At 34.0% G+C, this 6,999-nt stretch overlaps 1 pseudogene; it reads left to right on the top strand.

Annotated features, from left to right (window-relative positions):
* The first annotated feature begins 1,418 nt into the window (after nt 1-1,418).
* Nucleotides 1,419-3,651, top strand: LOC118062378 (pectinesterase-like; annotated as a pseudogene).
* The last annotated feature ends 3,348 nt before the right edge of the window (nt 3,652-6,999 follow it).

Raw genomic sequence — 6,999 nt, forward strand, 5'->3', positions numbered from 1 at the left:
TCGTCGGTATAGTTCCAGCAGGATGTTTTTTTGTTGCTCACATTTTCCAATTGAAAAGATAGAGAAACCAAATTAACGTTGGCCTTGAAATTTCATCCAATTGAAATCTAAGAGTGAGATTTGAAAAGAAAAAAAATGAAGAAAAGTGAACAAATTTTGATCAAATAGCTTGATATTGTGATGCATAATAAGTTTTAAAAGTATTTGTTTATGGAGAATGAGTTATAATGATATTTTTTTTAAAAAAATTATTTTTAATATTAACAAATTAAAATCATCTATAAACATAAAAAAATATATGAAATTAATATCTTTTCGAGTAAAAAGTATTTTGAAAAGTAGTTTATAACACAAAAATAAATATTCTAGATTTTTCTTGCTCAAAAAATTTATTCTCAAAAACTTGGGGAAGTGATACACAAAATATTTACCATAAGCATAATTAATAACGTGCAAAAATATGTATGAAGAGGAACTTGAAAAGATATTATTCTCTTCTTCTTCTTCTTCTTCTTCTTCTTCTTCTTCTTTATTGATTCAAAGAAGTATAGATTTAGCTTTTACCACAAAAGTCAAGGACTTGTGCAGTAACAATGATAAATATTATATGCATCCTTTTGTGAGATAATAAATAATATTCTAAATATATTCTTCTTAAATCTTACTCGGAAACAAATAACTATATTAACAATTAATAAAAAGAAAAACTAAAAGAAAATGGTGTTTTTTTTTTTTTTTTAATCTCGGTTTGAGAGGGTTTTATCATTTTATTCATCGACCATTTATTTATCATTTGTTTATCATTTTATTCAATAGTATTTAGAAATTCCTGATTGATTTTGAGGGGCTTTTATTGACAAAAGAAACTAAAAGAATATTATTTTTTTTGAAAAAAAATCTTAGTCCGTATAATATAATTTTATTTCCATCCTTAAAGTTTTTTTTTCTTTTCTCTTTATTAAGTTTAAGATTGATTTTGTCAGGCTTTTATACAAAATCTTTAGGAAGCATGGAATTTAAAACACAAGTGCCATATAATATAATATAGATGTAATTTAATTGACCAAAATGCCTCAAGCCAAGCCTTCGAAGCAGTTACTTCTATAGTAAAACAAATCCTTGAGAATAATTATTTATATCAATGGTGAAGTTTTTTCAATTTTATTCTTAATTTATTTTTATAATTATCTAGATGTGGAGGTAATTTTCCCTCTGGATCACTCAAAGGTAATTTTCCATACACTATCCTCTTTATCATCTCAAAATCTTAATCATGCATTTCCTCTTTAGCATCTCTGCTTCTTTATTATGGTTGACGCTGAATATGGATTCAAAGGAAAAGCACAAAAGCTGCAAATGAAAAGAAAAAACACAGAGAAAAATGCATGTGCTGCTCATGTGCACAATATCCTAACAAAGCTTGACAAATAACCCTAATTTATTGTTTTATTCACTATCAAAAATGATTTTATTAATATAACAATCGAAATATTCCCACATTACTTACCTTTTTTCCCTCTATATATTGGTTCATGGTGTAGTCTTTCACCACACCATCTTTTGAAAGTCCATAAACCCTACTTCACTATCCTCCAAGAAACCAAAAACCAAAAAAGATGACCCAAGCCGGCCAGTACACTTCCATGTCCAAGAAAAACAAGAGGCTTGTCCTTGCTATTTTTGCTTCTTTCTTACTAGTTGCCGCTATAATTGCCATTGCCATTGGCGTGAATTCTCACAAAAACTCCACCAAAAATGATGCTGCTCATGCCTTGCTGATGGCCTCATGCAACTCCACAAGGTATCCTGATTTGTGCTACTCAGCAGCTACCAGTTTCCCTGATGATTCCGCGAAATCGGGTGATCCCAAGGCAGTTATTCTGAAAAACATAAACGCAACTATAGATGCTATTAATAGCAAAAAGATCGAAGCGAATAAGATCCTATCCACCAAAAATCCTACAAAAAAAACAAAAGACCGCTCTCGAGGATTGTACGAAGAATTACGACAGCAGTCTTGCCGATCTAGACAAGGTTTGGGGAGAGCTCAATCGCAACCCCAACAATAAAAAACTTCAACAACAATCATATGCTGATGAGCTCACAACTAAAGTGAGTGCTTGTAAATCAAATGAAGACTCGTGTTTCGATGGTTTCTCTCATTCAACGATATCTAGGAAATTAAGGGATATTTTTCTTGGTTCCAGTGAAGATAATGCTGGAAAGATGTGTAGTAATACATTGTCATTGATCAAGGGGTTGATCGAAGACGCTCAAGCCATTGCCAATAGGCTCAAGACCACAAGCAGGAAGCTCAAGGAGGAGGACGACAGCGATGAAGGGTGGCCGGAGTGGTTGTCGGTAACGGACAGACGGCTGTTCCAATCATCATTGCTGACTCCAGACGTGGTGGTGGCAGCTGATGGCAGTGGGAAGTACAGGACAGTGTCAGCTGCAGTTGCTGATGCACCTAAGCACAGCGCTAAGAGGTATATTATCAAAATCAAGGCAGGTGTCTACAGGGAAAATGTGGAAGTTCCAAGTGAGAAAACCAACATCATGTTTCTTGGAGATGGAAGGAAAAAAACTATCATCACATCAAGTAGGAATGTGGTTGATGGCGGCACAACCTACCATTCTGCCACTGTTGGTATGTCCATTCATTTTATTTTATTTTTCCTAATTATTTTCTATGCAAGACTCTAATGGGACATCTTGATGAACCTCGCAGCCGTGGTGGGTAAAGGATTCCTAGCCAGAGACATAACCTTCCAAAACACAGCCGGCGCCTCCAAGTACCAAGCCGTGGCACTACGAGTTGAGTCTGACTTTGCAGCGTTCTACAAATGTGGCATGGTGGCCTACCAAAACACCCTCCATGTCCACTCAAACCGTCAGTTCTTCACAAACTGCTACATAGCAGGCACGGTTGATTTCATTTTCGGCAATTCTGCAGCTGTTTTCCAAGATTGTGACATCCGTGCTCGCCGTCCCAATCCAGGACAAACAATCACAATAACTGCCCAAGGGAGGAGTGATCCTAATCAAAACACTGGCATTGTAATTCAGAAGTCTAGAATCGGTGCTACTCCTGATCTACAGCATGCCAGGAGTAATTTCTCTGCGTATCTTGGTAGACCCTGGAAGGAGTATTCGAGGACTGTTATCATGCAATCATCCATAAGTGATGTGATAAGCCCGGCCGGATGGCGTGAGTGGAAGGGCAGATTCGCACTTAACACATTACATTTTGCAGAGTACGAAAACAGTGGGGCCGGTGCCGGAACCGCAGGAAGGGTTCCCTGGAAAGGATACAAGGTGATCACCGATGCAACTGAGGCTCAAGCTTTTACTGCTCGCAACTTCATCACTGGTAGTAGCTGGTTGAAATCCACTACCTTCCCATTCTCTCTTGGTCTCTGAACTGGGTTTTATCCATAGTATCCCTACCCACTTCTACCTTACCTAGTATGAGTGGATTGAGTGTCTCGAGTAGCTCTGGTGCTTCTTGTTTTTTGTTTGTTTTTTTTTTTTTTTACAAGTTTTGGTTCATCCCTTTGGAATGTTGCAATCTCCTCTCCCTGTGGGGAGCTTGTGTTTTTGGTCCTAGACTGGACTCTTACTTATGAAATAAAGAGTGTTTCAAATTAATTTGCTTGTTATTGTTGCTTAAATTAATTTCTCTATTTACTTTTTGCAATTGATAATGATTATGCCTCATTTCTAATACCAAATATGTTCCTTGTCTAAAGTACTGTCTTCATCCCTTGGATTATTGGATTAAGTATGTTTGGCAACATGTTTGGTATGGCGCCGCAACATACCCATCTTTTTCTAGGATGAAAACCAACCTCCAAAAGATCAACTTATTAAACTTATGAAAGTATAAGGATTACCTATACAAGTTTTACATGAGGTTTTTTACATACACAAGTGATCTTTCAATATTAAATCTTATTCATTAACAATTGAATACTATCAAATTTTTCACATTTTGCTCCAAAATTAACCCAGCTTGTAAAAAAGTTAGGTTGCGTTTGAAAAAAAGTTTCAAATTCTATTCAAAGAATCATGACTATAGTATTGAGAACAAACATGATTTGACAAGGTAGACATACTCTATGTTATAGTGTCTTGATGCAAACCTCATGATCATGCGATCATACAACCCACAATCAAGATTAAAATCTAATCCCAGAAAGCTAAAAAATGTTTGATAGGAGTGTGACACAATGAAAACTTATCCCAATGCATCGACACTAGTGGAATTGTATCGAATGACGCCATCTATCTAGTTGATCTTTAGTAAGTTCGTTTTAATTCTTTCAAGAACCAAAGGATGCAATAATCACTTTTACACGTTAAGTTGAGAAAAATTCAGAATTATTATTGATCAAAAGGTGTGGAAACTAAGGTTTACAAGAGTTTAAGTACTTCTGAGAAATTAACCCTGATTGATCTACCTTTGTGGGCTGAATTGACCTACTTACAAAACTAACCCAAAACCAATGCTATTAAGCCCAAACCTTGATTCAAACAAGTATTGGATTTTAGTTGAAAACAAAATATTAATTAAGCCCAAAGCAAGCCTTGGGTTGTAGCTTATGTAAAAGAAATAAAGTTTATAAGTTTGATTCTTATAATGCCGTGAGTAGAGAAGAAGAAAAGAAAATATTGCAGGTCTGATACAAGGCTTATTTATAGCCTACAATGCTGCCCAATAATCATAGAGATTAAAGGAGAAGTCGTCGCCCAAGTAGTTTCTTAGATAGAAGAGAATTTTAATTGCAGTCTTGTATTTGTCCTTCTTTTGGAAGAAAACTAGTTGTTGTCCTTAACCTTCCTTGTAGGATTAAAAAACTCCTCAAAATAAACTGACCAATCTATCATTAAATACCAATAGCTTTGCAGCCTATTAAAAATCCTTGTAGAACTAGAAAATTCCCAAAACAAACTACCACATCCTTGTAGGAAAATGATCATTTCCAAATAGAAAGTTCACAAATCAAAAGAAAGTAAATAACAAAACTCATTTAGCATGTTTTAACCTATATCATAAGGCCTTTGAAAACTCCGATTGACTTGAAATTTTTCTCTAACATAGAAAACAATTTCCGGGAAATTCTAGGTACAATTTCTACCCAATCCAACAATCGGATTGAGAATTATGATTATTGTCATAAAACTTTATAGTATGCACAATTACACTAGAATCTGAATTTTCTTGTTCAACCCCTCCTTGAAACGTATCATCCCCTCTCTCTTTAAGATGACTCCTCCTTGATTCACCTATATGTATGATGGATGTTTCATAAGCCTTTTGTTTAAGCATTTAGAGCTATTTTGATTGCAAACAGATGCCTCCAACTTTGTAAAGTTCATCAAACTTTCTATGATGTTAAGGAAAAACAATGTTTCTTAAACACAACGTGGTACTTGGTTTCGGAGACTATATAAATAGCTAGGTCCCTTTGGATTGCAAGCCATTGAGAACCTTTTCTCCATTGATGGAGCTGAATCTCGAGAAGCATTTGGTGGAAGTAGTGGCCACATCCATCACTAGAAAGCTCATAAAAGACTCCACAAAGCTATGTTTTGATCGCATGAGATATGCATACATGATCGTGAAACTTGTAGAGTGGGATGCAGCTCTCTAAAAGAAGAAGAAACCACTCATTTGAGAAGTCTAGAAGGGCATTAGCTAGAAGACGCTTCTCAACATCAATTGTTGACATGTATCCCCATTTCACCCCTTAACAAAGGAAAAGCCCTAAAGTTACAAAGCTCATAGAGATATTTAATTATAACCCAAGATGGATATTTTCATTACACAAACACGCACTCCTTGCTTTATATCTGCTTTCCATGGAAGGGAGAGTCTTTAGATGCCTTGATCCTGTACTTTGGATATTCAAGCCAATAACAATCAAAGAAATGCATCCAACGAAACAATATCTAACTCTTTGTAAGCCATAAAGAAATCCAAGTCAAATCTTTCTTGATCTTACTTGAGTTTGTAACTTGAAAACATGATATGAAGTTGATACTTCATAAACAAAAAGAAATGCCACAAAAATAAATGAGTAAATAATAATCTACAAATTATGATTATAAGATTAGAGTTTAAAGAATATAGGTTTGTAGTAATATGATTTTGTTGTATGTGATCTATGATGATGATGCAAAGAAAATGGAAAAAATTAAAAAGTGCTAATAAAAAAAAAGTAAACAAATATAAAAAAGAATTAATGCTCGGCAAGCAACAATGAATAATAATGTCACCTACTGATAAGACAAAATAGTTAGAGAATTTTAATATAAAAGGGTTAGCAATAAATAATTAAACCAAATCACAATATTTAATTATTCAAAATCCTTACTTTCGCTTAATAAAAAGGGTTAGCAATAAATAATGAAGCCAAACTAAGTAAATAAAACCTTAATTAATATAATGTTCAAAATAAGGATTTAGAAGTTAATTAGATAGTAATTTTAAAATAGGATCTATTTATATGCCATATATATTCTTAGATTTTTTTTTCTTGTCATAGTTTTTTTTAATATTTATTATTATTATTATAGTGAATTAAAATTTGATTTCAAGAAAAAAAAAAAAGGAAAGAAAAACAATGCTTTTATTTGGTTTAACACATACACACAAGCTAAGTGTTTAAATCTTATAGGGTTGTTTTATGCTGCTAAGTAACAGACATTATTGATGTTTCCTGATCCAGTCCCTATTTTTTTATTCCTCAAACGAAATCAAATAATGTCCTAAGAAAATGGTCTTTAATTAACCCAAAAAATTCTTGAAACATTAAATGTGGTCCCTCGAATCAGACCTTCAAACTCAGGTCAGGATCCTTCTTGCAGCAGTATTCTCTACTTTCACGTTTAGATATTCAAACGGGAATATCTTTAACTTCTGATATCAAAATTGAGGGATTCAAAAATTTAAATTCACCTACGCGTCTAGGACTACAACTTTGATGAAGGATT

Source organism: Populus alba, chromosome 3, assembly GCF_005239225.2.
Source record: "Populus alba chromosome 3, ASM523922v2, whole genome shotgun sequence".
Taxonomy (NCBI): Eukaryota; Viridiplantae; Streptophyta; class Magnoliopsida; order Malpighiales; family Salicaceae; genus Populus; species Populus alba.